Genomic DNA, 14,814 nt, shown 5'->3' on the forward strand with positions numbered 1-14,814 from the left:
CCGGGTGATCTGTATGCACTGATGCTTGAGAAACACCGGCACTGCCATTAAGAGCATAGGCTTTAGTGTCATGAGACTGATTCCATATCCCGGTGCCAATCTTTCTTAGCTATCCAGCCTTGGGCAAGTCCCTTCACCTCTATGTAAGCCTCTTTAAAATGTGTAAAACAGAGATAAAAATACCACCTCGCTCCAAGGATTGGAAGTGCCCATTTAATGAGATGGGGCACGAGGTGGGCCACAGCACGGACAGGCAGTACGTGTCAGCTCCCGGGCTCCCAGCAGGAAGACTCAGAGATGCTGAAGGAAGCTCCCTCGGTGCACGTTTTTGATCTTCCCTTTGATGGAGTCTAGAATTACAACAGCCACGTGGCTGCTCGTGGTCCATTTAGTCCTTTACGGACCCAGCAGGAAGGAAAAGCAACCCCCAAGCGCTGCGCGCTCTCTCCCCGGCACATCTCAAGGTTACGGCCTGGTGGCACGTGCCTCGGGGAGGGACAGCCTCATCGCATCCGCCCCGCAGCTGGGCCCAGGGCTCTCCTGGGTCTGTCCGTCCTGCCCTCGCAGCCGCTCAGGGTCACCTCCTGATTCTCATCCAGAGGCTTGGCTCTGGGGAAGGCAGGCCTGGTTCCAACGGCTTCTCACTGGTTTCCCTCCGTTCAGAGACAGGCTCTCTGGCTTTCTCCCAGCGCCAGGGAGCAAGTCAGCCACAGCCCCTCGAAGCTCTTTCCTCCCCTCATTCCCTCCCTGGAGGCCAGATGCTGTCCTGGGAGAGACATGGTCTGAACTAGGCAAAACCATCCTCAAAACAGCCCCATGTCCGAGTGGGGCCCCAGGAACCTCTAAAGTCGGTCTGTGAGTTTACAACGCAAATCCCAGCACCTGAGGAAATCCTGTCAACTTTTATGTTCCAAACAAGGCGCAAACTCTGGCTCCTGGGATCATATCTGGCCTGTGCCTGTTTTTGTAAATAAAGTTTTATTGGAACACAACTACACTCGTTTGTCTTGTCTACAGCTGCTTTCAGAGTTCAGAGGTTGAGACAGAGGGACTCTGTGGTCCACAAAGCTGAAAGTTTTTACTACCTGGGCCCTGTTCTAAAATCCTGAGGTTCAGACTCCTCTGGTGGCGCAGTGGTTAAGAATCTGCCTGCCAATGCAGAGGACACGGGTTCGAGCACTGGTCCGGGAAGATCCCATGTGCCTTGGAGCAACTACGCCCGTGTGCCACAACTACTGAGCCTGCACTCTAGAGCCTGTGAGCCACAACTACTGAGCCCGTGTGCCACAACTACTGAAGCCCACGCACCACAATTACTGAAGCCTGTGTGGCTAGAGCTCGTGCTCCGCAACAAGAGAAGCCACCGCAGTGAGAAGCCCGCGCACCGCAACAAAGAGTAACCTCGCTCGCCACTGCTAGAGAAAGCCCGCAGGCAACAAGGAAGACCCAACGCAGCCAAAAAACAAAACCAAAAAATAGCAGGTTCTCAGTTTTTTTGCATATGCAAATGTCTCACCGCAGTAGATAGCTGAACCCTTCCTGGGTGTGTGGTTAACTTTTGGGCCCCGCCCTGGAAGGGTTAAGAAGAAAGTGATTCTTCTTAAAGAATCAGAAGAAAGGAAGAAGAAGAAAAAAGGAAGTAGACAGTGTCACTGGGGGAAAAAGACACAGAAGCAAAACCACCAAATCACTGATACAAAGGCAGAGACCCTAAGCTAAACTGGGCAGCGGACGGTGTGATTAGGGTCTGGATGGGAGGAGCCCTGTGTCTCCCTTCTTGGCCTCCTGCTCCTCACCTGAAACAGAGTCAGGGTGAAGCGCCTACATCAGGGCTCTTCCTGTCTGTGTGGGTCACCTGAGGGTCTTGTTAAAATGCAGATCATGGGGCTTCCCTGGTGGCGCAGCGGTTGAGAGTCCGCCTGACGATGCAGGGGACACAGGTTCGTGCCCCGGTCCGGGAAGATCCCACATGCCGCGGAGCGGCTGGGCCCGTGAGCCATGGCCGCTGAGCCTGCGCGTCTGGAGCCTGTGCTCCGCAACGGGAGAGGCCACAACGGTGAGAGGCCGGAGTACCGCACACACACACACACACACACAAAAATGCAGATCATGACTGAAAGGTGTGGGGTGGGGCCTGAGGTCCTACAGCCAAGGCTGCTGGTCTGAGAATGACATTTTGATTTGGAGGTAGGTCACGGGGACTTTGGGAGAAGTAAATGGCAGAATGTACAAACCACGTTTAGGCCTGGCACAAATGGTAGGCTGTTATAGAAATAATAATCATAACAGCCACAACAGTGACAACAGTAATAAGTAAATACAAACTATACATAACCCAACTTAAAATCAACCTCCAGCTGACGTCCATAACAGAAACAATAAACATGTAAATCCACGGAGTCGCAAAGCAGGGCTGTGTTTACCCTTCTCCTACAAAGAGCAACCTCCCCCCACCCCACCCCGGTCAAGTGGGTCTTAACTATTAGCATCATCACGCAAACGTCAGAACTATCCTGAAGACCTTGTCTAAAAATCGCAGTTAAAACACAGAGATAATATTAGCTTTGAAACACAGTGTCCTTGACCTGCAGACACAGTCTTCAATGTTGGCCTCACGTTAAACTACCCTCATTAGCTACTCATTCTAACAAGAGACGTGTGTACACAGAAACTTGATTTGTGTCCTTGTGATGGAGATGGGTGGGCTGAGCCAGGGGCAGCATCCTGGTGTGGGAGGGCCCTGGTAGAAACAGACAACAGAAGGACCATCCTTGGGAAACTCAGAGCCGCTAGAACTTCAAATGAGCTACAGAAATACTGGCATCACCAATCCTGTCCCCATAGAAGGTGCCAACAGGAAGGCTTCAGGCAGCCGTCTTTCATCAGGTTTACTCCCTCGTGATTTTTAGCAGGGGTGAGGAGGTGGGTACTAGGCAGAATTACACTTCATTGACATTTAATATGTGCAAGACACTCCTCTAATATCCAGGTTACCTTAGAGCCCATTTTACAGATGAGGAAACTGAGACTCAAAGAAAGCAGGTGACTTGCCCTGTACACACAGTCTGGAAGGGCTAGAGCCATGATTTAAATCTAGTTCTGCTATGCATTCCCTACTCCGCTTTTCCTTCCAAAGGAGCTTAGAGCAGCAGCTGGCAAACCACAGCCTAGGGGCCAAATCTGGCCCACTGCCAGTCTGTCTTTGTAAATAAAGGTTTATTGGAACACACATGCTCATTCATTGAGGTACGGTCTCTGGCTGCTTTTGTGCTACAGCAAAGTTGAGTAGTTGCGACAGACACAGTACGGCCTGCAAAGTCTAAACTATATTTACTACCGGTCCTTTACATAAAACATTTGCTGATTCCTGGCATAGCACATTTCATTGCTACTGCGTACAACCTCGTGAGGTTTGGCCACCCTCTCAGAAGAAGTGAAAACCATCTTATTTCCCGAGTTCTTTTCCTTTTGTTTGCTGAGAAGTCATATCAGTCGTCTTTTTTCCCCCACCTGCAATTAGCTCATAAAGGCTAGAGCCTGAAGGATTCCTCCTGGGTGTTTGCTTATAAGCCTCCTTCCAGCAGGACGCTGCATATCTAAACCACTGCCGAACTTTAATAACAGCATCGACTGCATCACCTCCCACCAAAAGCGAACAGGAAGCCTGGCTCGGCTGCCCAGCTGGGTGGATGTCAGTTGCGGACAGCTGCAAATTGCCTGAACAAGGACAGATGTAGCTTGTCTCTGCCTTTCTTCTTCCATGTGAAAACTTTTCGGGGTGAAGATTAGACTGCTCTTAGGGAAATGAATGTGTTGATTCTAATTATGTGAGCCGGCAGGCGGCAGAGGTGACATGCAGCAGGATGGGCGCCAGGTCATCTACCTGGAATGCAGCCAAGGCAAGACTGGACGAAGAACAGAATTCCAGTGAAGCTGGTGCCCAGGACATTGAGCACAAAAGGAGGCACCTATGAACCCATGGGTCACAGGGGTGGGGGGACAGCACGTGGGGGACAGAATTCCCAGAACTGTCCAACTGGAAATGATTTAACCACTGCCTAGGCTTATACCTCTGCTCTAAAGCTCAGAGCTTGCCTGTTCTCGAGGGGGGCTCTTCTGTACTCTCTGCTCTGGGTCTCACTCTCATGGTGATGCTGGTGGTGACGATGATGGTAGTGATGAGAATGAGGATGGTGATGATGGTGATGGTGAGTGATGATGGTGATGGTGAGTGATGATGGCAATGGTGGTAGTGGTGATGGTGGAGGTGACGGTGATGATGACTGCTTGGTCTGAACGTTGGCCCTCCACTCCATTCATATTTTGAAATCCTAACCTCCAAGGGATGGTATTAGTAGGTGGGGCCTCTGGAAGTGACCAGGTCATGAGGATAGTGCCCTCATGAATGGGATTAGAAGGCAGAGACAGTCCTAGACCCTTCCACTATGTGAGGACACAGCAAGAAGGCACCAGCTATGAACCAGGCAGAGAACCCTCGCCAAAATGCGACCACGCTGGTGCCGTGACCTTGGACTTCCCAACCTCCAGAACTGTGAGTGGTAAATTTCTGTTGTTTGTAAGCCACCCGGTCTATGGTGTTTTGTTATGGCAGCCTGAACGAATTAAGGCAGTGGTAACGATGAGGATGTGACAGTGAGTTTGCTTTATGTCCTGTGATAAGCATTTAAATGCATTATTTCATTAAATCCGCCTTGAAATGATGTGATGGAGTTGCAATGACTATCCCTATTTTATAAGATAACAGAGACAAAGAAGGTGAGCATCTTGACCAAAGGTGCACAGTAGGGAAGTGCCGGCACTGAGATTTGCACCTCGTCTCCTGACTCCTAGTCCTCTGCCACTTCTGTCAAGCTCCTACTTCGTTTGGCGTGCATTTTTTATGCCTCCTATGTGCCAAACAATGTTTGAGGGCAAAAGTAAGCAAATTTTTTTTTTCTGATAAACTCCGTTTGCTTAAGCCAGTTCGAGGTTTGTCACTTACAACCAAAGGAGCTGTAATTTAGACCACTTCACTCATCCATTTCTATTTCTACATGCTTGCAATTCCAAATCAGCCAATTCTCCCCCAAAAAACATTTTCTTTACCATTGCTTGGTCTGTCCTCAAGTTCTGAGGTCTCCATCTACTTTCTCATTGTTTAAGTTCAGCCACAAAAGACAACAGAAAAAAAAAAAAAGAAAAAGGGCACCAGAAAGAGATGAATTGTTTTTCAAACCAAATTATAGTCTGGAAATGAATTTAAAACATTAAGAGTCTGATCTGGGGCTCTCTGGGACCACTATCGCCTGAAGATGTCCAACTGGGACAATGATTGTGCTTTCAGTTGTGAAGATTAACCTTCCCAAGCCTCTCTGACATGCAGTTAAGTGTGGCTTAATCTCATCTAAACAATTCCAATTGGATTTATTTTAATAATTTAATGTACACCTGCACCGCTCAATGTCTCCTCCCACTTTTTTTTTTTTTTTTAAGTAACTTTGGGAGGTTAAGTTACTCTGGTTTCCACAAGTCTAAGGTGACGAAAGTTCAACTGATGAAGTCTCTGGGGACAAGACTGGTATTTGCTCTTCTGTTTGCCACCTCCAGACTCCACCCGCTATTTGTAATTGGTATTAGCAACTTTCAATTCTGATTAATTACTGGAGCGTCTGTTTCCATTTGTGGCGCTTTCACTTGTGGCAGAAACAAAGCCACAAGTCAGGGAGTAATAGACCCAATTATTCCTAGGTAGGCTTCTGTTAATAGATTTTATTATCTAGATATCTCATCTCAGAGGCAGACGCAAAGAAACTCATTTCGTTAGATGATAACACCTCTTGAATTGAGACAAGCACATTCACCACCTGGGATCAGGAGAGCTTGGAAAAATTCCGTTTCAGAAATATGTGTGGGGCTAGCAACACCCGGTTCTAAGTCCCTTTTAGGACCAAGTTTCTTTTGTATGGAAACCTTTGTGGGGAGACAAGCAGAGGAGCCCACAGTGCCTGGAAGTGGGGATGATACAAAGGCCCACGTTCTCCCCTGCCAGCTGAGAGCACAGGAGGCCGTGACTAGTGGGGAGGGAAGCAGTGTGTGAAACGGGAGTTTATAAACACGTTGGGCCATTTTGGATCACACTGAGATAACGGGACAGTAATTAGGAGAGCTATCTCCCTGTCAAGAGAGCTATAAAAGGTGTTATTTATACCCTGCTCATGGCCCCAAATGCCCTCCACATGGAATGCCTTTTTAAATACTTCAGTTCTCAGCCAAATTACTTCATCTTTATGCTCTGAAGTTAAAAGACACTGGCGGGAGAAAAACACTGAGAGCTTTTTAAAATGAAACCCTTAATTCTGGGTTTGGTGGACATACCTCCGGCGGGGGGGGGGGCAGGTGGTGGGAGGGGTCTGTGTTCTGACCTAGAGTTTGAAAACATGGGTCTTTGGGCGGCCAAAAAACAAAACAAACCAAAAGCGAAAACAAACACGAAAACTAAACAGAATCTGGCTTTGGGCTTCCTGAAGCCCTTACCAGCTATGGCCAGATTCTCGGAAGACAGGAGAAAGAGAACCAGAGGGGAAGACGCAGCAGCCCGCATGCCTGCAGGGACAGTTATGTGACAGGCAGAGCGAGACGCATGGTATGGATTACTCGCTTCAGTCTCTCTAAGTAGATCTGATCACACCCATTTCATACATGAGGTGAAAGAACGTCCTCCTCAAGAGGACAGAGTTCTCATAGTGAAGTAATCTGGCTTAAAAAGAGACAGTCAGTGAGCGATGAGATTGGATGTGAGAGCCTTCGGACTCCACGCTTCTGCTGCTTCTACTCCGAACCAGGGCAGGGCGACCCCACCCCAAGGAGACTCCCACAGACTGGCAAGAGCTGAGTGCTGCGTTTTCAGGAATTTTGCGAGCCAGCTGTTACACAAATATGTATTATTAAAAATTGAATGTCAACTTACAATTAAATAAATCACATTAAAGACAAAGGTAACACATACTCAAAACACACTGCTTCCTAATTTTACTAACATTCTGCCCATGCTTTTGAAGTTGGTTTTGTCCATCATGTCTGTCCAGTGGAGATGCCATGTAACAGTACTGCTGGGCGTGGCTTCCCAACATCGTTAGCTGGAAACCAGCCCCGGGGGGAAGATTTACACCACAGAGACTGGAAAACACTACAGACCAACTGGGATTCCACCTAGGCTGGAGCGCCGGTTGTTAACCCTCTGCCAGAACACCGCCGCCCCAAGCTCTTCTCCTGGCGATCTAGCAGAGTCTTCCCAGATCCCAGTTCAAGGTGAACCTCTCCATTGCATCCATGGGAGGATTTCTCCTCACAGGAAAATTCACCAACACAGAAGGGAGACATCCCCTCATCTCTTTTAGGCCTCACATTGTTTTCATTTTTCCCCCCGAAAGTGGAAAATATACCCCAGAGTAACACCAAATAAATAATTCATGAACCATATATAATTGATGCTAGGTTTAAAAGAAGTAGAGCCGTGAGTGGTTGTCTATTAACTATTTATGACTGCTCGGGCTGCTGACAAGCCAGGCTTGGAGCGCAGGTCTCACCCATGCTCCCATGTTTTATTTAAACATTATTAAAAGCACACAGCCTGCAGCGAGGCCTTCCGTTCCACTGAGAATTAGACTCTGCTGCGAAGTCACCTCTGGGTCTCGGAAAGGTTAGGACTGGCTTTTGCTGGAACGGCTACTGTCTTTTTCCTTCATGTGGAGGGTGTTAGGCTGCCTCTTCCGCCCACCCTTGAATTTTTCTCTTTTGATGTGACCCCCACTCCAGTTTTTCTGTGACCTGGGGCACATCACATCACCCCTCTGCCCTGAGTCTCAGTTTGACCATCCGTAAAATGGGGAGTATCAAAGGCGTTTACCTTAAGGGTTACTGTGAGGATGAGATCAGAGCAGTGATTATTAATAGGGTGGCTTTGCTCCCCAGGGTATATCTGGCAAGGTCTGAAGGTTTTTTTTTTGGTCACACATCTGCCTTTATTGTGAGCAGCCGATGGGACACTTCCGGCATAGTAAAAAAAAAATCAATTTACAAAAGCAGGGATTCAGTGAAGCCGCTTGGTTGGAAGCCTTGGGAGCTCATATGTAGATGCCAACCCAGAGCAGCAGGAAGAGACTCCAAAGCCCATGAAGAGTGAGGCCACTAAGGCGATGAGGAGCTCTTTGTGGATACCCCGAGTGGGCGTGGTGGAGGTGACCTCCTAAGGGAAGGACCAGGCGGTGAAGAACAGGCCAATGGCCAACAGCACCACGGTCAGATGCGGACAGACAGCCGGGTTCACTGGGCTGCTGTATCTGCTCATGTCCCCAAGCTCCGTTCTGCCGGGCCCAGGGTAACCCACCACTCCGCCACCGGGGGAGATAGTTTTGATTGTGAAGACTTGGGTGGGGAGCTACTGCATCTGGTGCGTAGAGGCCAGAGATGTTGCTAAATATCCAACACGGCACAGGACAGCCCCACGTCAGACAGTCATTCAGCCCAGAGGTCAACAATGCCGAGACTGAGAAGCCCACGGCACAGGACAGCCCCACGTCAGACAGTCATTCAGCCCAAAGTCAACAATGCCGAGACTGAGAAGCCCACGGCACAGGACAGCCCCACGTCAGACAGTTATTCAGTCCAAAGGTCAACAGTGCCAAAACTGAGAAGCCCTAGATTACAGCATCAAAGGCAGTATTAATTTTTATGACTCATTTTTAAAAAAAGGACTTGAATGAGGAAACACCACATGTCTAAATCTCCTGAGGGAGAGAAGGGGCTTGAGCTGGTGAGATCTTGGTCCAGATTCTAACTCAGCCCCTTAACTGGGATTGTGACTTTGGAGAAGTTGCTTCAGTTCTCTGATCTCAGTTTCTTTATTGGTGAAACAGGGATAGTTACCTCAGACAGAGAGGCTTAAAGGAGAGATCTCATGTAAAGTCCTTAACCCAACGCCCAGCACACAGTCAGCGGTAAAGCACTAGCTCTCATCAACTCTGCCCCAGCCATCGTGCGTGCGGGACGGGATGCGGCCGCAGAGCTGGCAGACTTGTGACAAAGTCTGAGTGGACCAAGAAAGAGTCATGGGAGGAGTGAAAAGAAAGGGGAAAGAAAACAAGGGAGCATCTATTAAGTGCCTACTGTGTGCTATCATCGGGCACTTTCACCTACACCATCTCATTTACTCCTCACGGCCTCCCAATGAGATCGGTTGTATTTTGCTCCCAATTTACTGATGGGGAAACTGAGGTTCTGCAGTGTTAACTTAGCCGCCCGAGGTCTCATACTTCAAGTCCAATGCTCTTTCCACCAGCCTGCAGCGAGCTGAGGTGTCCTCCCCAAAATCATATCCACTTGGAGCCTCAGAATGTGACCTTTTTGGAAATAGGGTCTTTGCAGATGTAGTTAGTTACGATGAGGTAATACTGGATTAGGGGAGCTTTAAATCCAAGGCCTGGTGTCCTTATGAGAAGAGAGGACACAGAGACAGGGCAGAGAAGAAGCCCATGTGAAGACGGAGGCAGAGATTAAAGTTATGCGGCCGTAGCCAAGGAACGCCCGGAGTCCCCAGAAGCTGGCAGAAGGAGGAAGGAGTCTCCCTTAGAGCCTTCCGAGGGAGTGGCCCCGCTGACACCCTGACTTCAGACTTCTGGCGCCCAGAACTGTGAGACAACACACCTCTACTGTTTTAAGACAACCAGCTTTCGGCAGTCTGTTACAGCAGCCCTGAGAAGCTAATACACACCCTCCTTCTTCCCAAGAGGAGCCAGAACGACTGTGTGAGGAAATGAGAGAGAAAGAGAGAGAGAAACCACATGTCCACACCCAGTCAAGTGAGAACTTGTCCAGCAAGAGAAGCAGCGTGAGAGAGCAGGTGGCGGTGGGGGGAGGGAGGGGTTTTGTAGCTGGCGGCCAGTGGGGGAGCTGCAAGGAGAAAGAAGGAAGAGAAGTAAGAAAGGCGGAGGTGAAGAGTCTGTGTTTACATCCCGATATGTGGGTTTATCTCTGCCTTTCTGGAGATCTGGACATGGCCCACCACACGGCAGGTGTGCCCTAGACGTTTGCTGAATGCAGGTCAGAGACGATGACGAGGCTGAGACGACCACGATCAGACGGCTGCTTGCGCAAAGCTGCTGGCCAACACTGCACCCTCCATGCAATCTTCTCCATGTCTCCCGGTTCTACCAAACCACCTTTGCTCGCACATCCCATCCTGTACCAGAAGTATTTAGAGACACATGCATCTCCTCCTCTGGAACTTGAGGTCTCCAGACACACAGTCCCTGGTCCATTCACGTCTGCATCTCCCATAACATCAGGCACAGGGATGGGTACATGGTAGGACGCAAAGTAAAGTGTGTTGATCTGAAAGTTCCAATTTTTAAGATAATTTCTGAGCTGTTCTCTCAAAAGGTGAAACTTCAAAATGCTGTGGAAACTATTCATTCAGCAATTTCTGAGAATCTACCTGTGCCTAACCCTGAACTGGACACCAAAAGTCAAATAAAACCCACACCCCTCTCTCAGGTGCTCCCTGTCTAGGAAGACAAGAAACAAGCAATGACAATAACCCGTATGAATGGGGTGAGCACAAGGCGATGTGGGAACACAGAGGAGGTACGTGACTTAGTGACAGGTGGGGGTAACAGGGAGGGCTTCCTGGAGGTGAGCTCTGACCTGTTCCAGGCTGAGCAGGCGGGCAGAGGGATGCAGGAGAACAAAGGTGATGAGCCCAGAAATGACCTGGCGCTGGGGCCTGACACCTTTGTGCTTGAGTAGATCACGCGAGGTGACGAGAGGCAGACAAGCAAAGGCAGAGGAGGCTACAGAGGCTAGATTTCTGCGAAGAAGCTGAGGCTCTGCTCTGGAGGCAGTGGAGAGCCATGGAAGATTTCTTAGCAGAAGAGCAACACAGTAAGATGTGTCCCTTCCAGAATGACCTTTGGCAGGAAGGAGCCAGAGTGGAGGAACAGTGGGGAGCCAAGATACAAGGTAACTGTACAGGCCCAGACCAGAGGGGTTGCAGATTAAAACAGAGACAGAGGACGCGGGGCTGGGACTGGAAAGGATGGATTTGAAAAATACCTCAGTAGGATAAAATCAGCAGGTGTGGCCATTAATCTGTATGCCTCAGAGACAGATGGGCCACCGTGATTTCTAGCTTGGGTCACTGGGTGCTGAGCTAAGAGTGAGCAGAGGCACCATCTAAGGTTTTCAGGGGAAAGTTAAGACTACAGAGAGTCAGGCCAAGGTGCTGAAGGGTAACCCGACAGGTGCAGCCGCCAAAGCCAGTGCATCTGGCTGAAAGCCGGCAGAGGGCAGGCCTTCCTGCCACCCTCAGCTCTAACTCTCCCAACTGTCCTTGACCGCCCTTGGGCACCCTGATCTGGGGCTGAGGTGGTTTCCCCTGAGCTCCGTTAACTATTGAAAAACAACAGGATATAAACCCACGGATAAGCTGTCTTGCCACCCCAGTGGAAAAAGGACTTGAATGACTTAGAGCCAGAATATTCTTTTCTCCATAATGGTTCCTGGAGTCGCCAGGAACAGTGCATTTACGAAAATTAATGGTAAAACCTCATTTTTCTGCTTTCTGGAAAGAGAAGTTCCCTCGGCGGGTAATTGATCCTGATCTGGACATGCCGGTCTGCCAGCCCGCGGTATAAATCATTCACACGGAACAACCCGCGGCCCTTTAAACCAACACCAACAGTGACAGATGGGACAGGGTGGGACAGGCGGAAAGGAACCCTGAGGGGAGATCCATCAATATCCTTCCCGCTTCTCACCAGGGCCCAGAGTGTGGAATCCTTTTTGGGGTCTCCACAGCAGAGCCATTTTTCGGCAGGGTTGGGTTGGGAGGGCAACGTGGTGTCCCAGTGAAAGCTTTAGCACTGGACACGCAGGGAAGCCGATCCCAGCTCCGCCACTCCTGACTCTGCAGCCCTGGGCCAGGCACCCCTTGCGTCCATACCTGCTGGGGCGACGTGAGTGTGAAAGAAGATGACATCTGCAAAGAGCCTAAGCCCAGAGCAACTCAGTCAATGTTTGTCCAAGGAATGAAGGAAGGAAGGAAGGTATGCTTGGCCCAGGGAGCTCAGAAATTCACTATCCCTCCCAGAGAGATGTGAGCTTTAAAAATAGAAGATGAAATGGGCAATGGTTTACTCAAAGGAGTGATTTGTGGTGATGACCGGGAGCATGATGCCAACTGGTCTTCTAGGAACCCTCCAAATCCCAGCACACAGACCCTTGTTTTGCCTGTGAAATCTCTGAGCGACCACTGCAGAGAAACATATAAAATACACAAGCGATGGCCTTGGCAATATCTCTCCCTTCAGCACGCGCTCCTCAAGGGTGAGGGTGTGTCTTGTTCCCTGTTGGTCCCCAACATCCAGCACTGGGTTTGGCCCAGAGTAAAACCTAGGGATAAAACCAATCGCATGAACGAAAGAACCAGAACCCTGACTGACTGCCTTGCAGGTGAAGTTTATCGAGAACACAGGGCACAGAGAAGCTCCCCCCTTCCCTTACAGGGGTAGGGTGGAGGAAGGGAGATTGGTGGCACAGACATGAACCTGAGAGGTGAGATGTCACCTCCTGGGATGCCTGGAAAAGTGCCAGGATGCCACGCAACGGGAGGGGCCTCACCAACAGCGTTCCTCTGAAAATGACAGTGTTCACTGAACTCTCCCACTGAGCAGCATTCTGTCCACACTGTGAGTGTGTAAAAATCAGGGACCTTATGATTCCCCGCCCCTCCCCTCCAATGCCCATCCCCGTGCCAGGCCCAGAGTTGGTGTTGAATGAATAAATGGATAAATGAGAAAGTAAGAAAATATGATATCCTCTCCTCCCCCAGAGGAAATATCCCAGGGCTCAAAGGCAAGGGGCCTACTTGAGGGCAGGTCGGTTGGTGAGCTCGGGACATCCCCTATTAGGACAGGTCTGCCAGCCTAACACTGTCCCCGTGAGCCCTGCCCATGCACGGAATCACTGCAGAAACAACCGGCTGTGGAAGAACACGCCCTCCCTCCGGAGTGGGCCGAAGGGTGGCCCCCAAAAGTTACGTCCTCCCAGAACCTGTCAATATGGCCTTATCCAGAAAAAGGGTGTTTATGAATGAAATTAAAGTAAGCGCCCTGAGATGAAATCAACTTGGATTTAGAGTGGGCCCTAAATCCAATTACAGGTGGCCGTAGAAGGCAGATGGGTATCTGAGACATACACGCACAGGATGAGGAACCATGTGAAGACAGTGGCAGAGACTGGAGTGACCCGGCCACAAGCCAAGGAACACCCGGAACCACCAGAATTTGGAAGAGCACAGAATTCTGGCCTGGACCCATCAGAGGGAGCATAGACCTGCCAATACTCTGATTTCTGACTTTTGGCCTTCGCAACCGTGAGAGAATAAAATTCTCTTGTTTTAAACCACCCACTTTGTTTTAAACCACCCACTTTGGAGTAAATGTCTAAGACAGCCCTGGAAACTGATACACTGCCCAACCCCAAACACACCAAAATAAAAAGAATAGTTCAGCCTCGGTAAGCTTACCCAGAATCTTACGATGAGAAAACAGAGAAAGATGCAAGTCCCATTTTAGCATACACATAAGCTTGCTTCGCAGTTTTGACCCATATATGGGGGTTGCATTATAATCTTTTCCAGATTTTAGGGCCTTTAAAGATCCGAACATGTCCCTGGGAATGGGGGTAGGGACAGGAAAGTGGGAAGAAAGGGGAGGAGGGGAGAGGAGAGGAGGGAGAGGGAGAGCGAGGAAAAGAGCAGAGGGGAGAGGAGGAAAACCACTATCTGATGTGATGGGAAAGCCTGGTGTCCGGCCAGTTGAAGAAGACATCGGAGGAGGAGTGCTGGGGATGTTCTCTCGCTGCAGCCAGAGATGGCAGGAGGGGACACAGCTGCAAGAGCAGCAGGGCCGGTTAATGAGGAAGTTAGCCCGGCAGTTGGAAGAAAGAGCCTTTCCCTCTCCCAGGGCCAAGGCGGGTGGAGGCGCTGCCAGTCACGGAGCTTGGATCTGTCTGGGAACCTGGGTCTCTGTGCGGAGCCTCACCTCATCCCGACATGACAGCCGGGCTGCTGGCTTGTCAGGGGCAGAGCTATGGGGATGACACTGGCCGCGGGAGGCAGTGGCCCGGGAAACATACTTGCTGCAGGAGGACAAGGTGGTGAGACCTGTCACAAAACCAGAGTGGACAGGGCAGGGAGGAGATGACGACGGTGACTTAAAGCCCTCTGGGCTGAACGGCAGCACGTTCTGGGTTGTCTCAGAGAAGGCTCTATGGTGGAGGGCAAAGGGGGTGCCAGATGCCCCCCAGGCTGCAGAAGCGGAAACCTAGAGGCTCGGGGATATCTGGGCTCGCGGGGAAAAGGAGGAGTGGGCACTCTCAGACGCTCTGTGATCCCCGCAGGAAACTGTTCTCAGAAAAATACAGTGAACACTGGAGAAACCTTCCCATTGGGAAGGAAACAAATTTTAAAATGCACCTTGGGCCACACCAGGGGACAGGCATGGCTTAGTGAATAAAAGTAGAGACTACAGAGTTGGGCAGACCTGGGTTCCAAGTCTTACTTGCACGTGGCCTCAGGCAGGTGAATGTACCACTCTGGGCCTCAATCTGGCACGTGTGTCCCCGTGCCTCAGTTTTCCCATCTACTGCACAGTACTGACAGGAGGATTTAAACAAGAAAGGTTTAACTCAGAACCTGGCACATAGCCAGTGCTTAATAAATGGTGGGTTTAGCATGATCTTTTTTATCTTTTATCT

At 50.0% G+C, this 14,814-nt stretch overlaps 1 protein-coding gene and 1 pseudogene across 2 annotated transcripts in view; both read right to left on the bottom strand.

Moving 5' to 3' along the window:
• MYO18B (myosin XVIIIB) overlaps positions 1 to 14,814 on the bottom strand; it is a 235,791-nt gene that overhangs the window by 47,377 nt on the left and 173,600 nt on the right. The window lies entirely within an intron of this gene.
• On the bottom strand, positions 8,124 to 8,371 carry LOC132504348 (transmembrane protein 258-like; annotated as a pseudogene).

This window comes from Lagenorhynchus albirostris, chromosome 14 (assembly GCF_949774975.1).
Source record: "Lagenorhynchus albirostris chromosome 14, mLagAlb1.1, whole genome shotgun sequence".
In the NCBI taxonomy this organism is placed as follows: domain Eukaryota; kingdom Metazoa; phylum Chordata; class Mammalia; order Artiodactyla; family Delphinidae; genus Lagenorhynchus; species Lagenorhynchus albirostris.